We start from the raw sequence: 2,172 nt of genomic DNA, 5'->3' as shown, positions 1-2,172 counted from the left end.
GATCCAGGAACTGATTAAAAGCTACAGGAAGCGACTAGAGGCAAAAGGAGGATCTACTAAATATTAATGTCACTTTTCTGTTGAGGTGCCCATACTTTTGCACCGGTCAAATTTTGGTTTAATGCATATTGCACATTTTCTGTTAGTACAATAAACCTCATTTCAATCCTGAAATATTACTGTGTCCATCAGTTATTAGATATATCAAACTGAAATGGCTGCTGCAAACACCAAAATATTTAGAACTAAAAATGATTAAGATTAATAGGGGTGCCCAAACTTTTTCATAGGACTGTAGGAGGGAGGAGGAGACTGACTGGGGGGCTACATATAGGAGGGAGGAGGAGACTGACTGCTGACTTGATAGATATAGATGTCACAGGAAGATGGGACTATATATAGCTGTCAGAGGAGGAGAATGACTGGGGATTAGATAGATGGAGGTGATTGGGGACTATATATAGGATGGAGGAGGAGCTATTGAATGGGGCTGTGGTTTAGCTCCATGCCTAGCAGGTGAATGGTGGGGTGTTGCTCCTTGCCCCCATTCTCAGGGTCCTGGGTGGGTGATGCCCCTGCGCTGCTGCCCCTGCGCTGCTGCCCCTGCGCCCCCATTCTTAGGGTCCAGGGGGGGGGGGTGATGGCCCTGTGCCCCTGTGCTGCTGCCCCTGTGCCCCCATTCTCAGGGTCCAGGGGGGGGGGGGTGATGGCCCTGTGCTGCTGCCCCTGCGCCCCCCATGCTGCTGCCCCTGCGCCCCCCGTTCTTTACCTCTCTTCTAACGCGACTCTCGTTCCTTCCCAGAACCGCCATAGTCCGGAGCACCCCGGAGCAGGAAGTTCGCAGAGTGGATTGCGCTGAGGAGTCGCCGCTGTTTGTACATATTGTCTGTCACTTTTATAGTTCTTGTTCTTTTTAATAAAGCTCCCTGTGTCCCCGGCCTGTGTCGCCTTCACTTCCTGCAGCCTATTACACGTCCTGTCCATCAGGGATCGGGGCTGTGGTATAAATGGGGAGGGGTGGGGGGTAAGGCTTAGCCATTGTACTGCTGTCCAATACATCTGGCACATGGTGGCGCCATTATTGGCGTCCTAGTCATGTGATCAGGCGCAGATGTCAGAGCTCCGCCCTGTACTGATCACATGACCGGGGTAGAGGGACAGTCAGCAGAAGTGACGCTGTGACCACGAGGGGCTGCGGCTTCTGGTCACACCAGGACTGAGTGCTGCGGGGTGTCTCTGTGACTAGACGCTGCGGCCCCCGGGGGTCACAGGGCCATCTTTGGTTACATGATGGGAGTTGTTGGCAAAGTTGCCATAAGCCTAATGGGGAGCGAAGCTGCGACTACAACCTGCCACTGGCCACGGGGGAGGTGATGAGAATATCGCCGCGTGTCCGCCGCCATCCACGAGAAGAGACCGCAAGCGCTGCTGTGGATGAAACGTGTAAAATCATCATCAGACCAGGACGTAGTAACTGTGACCTCGTGTGAGCATTGCACCCCGCCTTAAAGGGACGGTCTCAGCAGACTGATGGCTCTGGGCAATGTGGTGACTAGGTCTGTAAGCGCCAGCTGGTGATGCATTACAGGGACAGCAGCGCGGCGTTATCACATGGAGATCCCTCCGGTCTATGAGCGCCATCATACAAAGGAAGGGAGACATGACACAAGAGCATGCTGGGAGATGTAGTGTCACAATAGCCGCAGGGTCAAAGGTTGGCGCGGTGACTTTTATTCCGATGTCATGTGACGGGACGGTATTAGGATTCTCTATGACGTGAATGTCGCAGGAGATCCGACCCTGATGAGTCTACGATAACAATCCTTAAATATCGGATGGCAGGGCGGCGGTGACTTTACCGCTATAGACCTGAATAATGGCTGTGCGTGACACTGGCGACCTGTATGTGACGACACGCGTGACTGCGGCTCCTATGGTGGCGCCATGTGACGCTGCAGGAAAGCCAAACTAAACGCCATAGACGTGTCTGAGGCCAAATCACAGCTGCAAAACAAAGATGTCTGCCAGTGGTCACAGGGAGCCATAGCCTAAAATAGTCTCATGACCCAGGAGGGCAAAGCTATTACTGAGTCTGCGCAGCGGCGGGGGAGTCATTCACTAGCTGACCACACGGGGGCGCAGCGTCCTCAGAAGAAGTCAGCGCTGCAAACG

Source organism: Leptodactylus fuscus, chromosome 10 (genome assembly GCF_031893055.1).
Source record: "Leptodactylus fuscus isolate aLepFus1 chromosome 10, aLepFus1.hap2, whole genome shotgun sequence".
In the NCBI taxonomy this organism is placed as follows: domain Eukaryota; kingdom Metazoa; phylum Chordata; class Amphibia; order Anura; family Leptodactylidae; genus Leptodactylus; species Leptodactylus fuscus.
Note: the sequence above shows the minus strand (reverse complement) of the source record.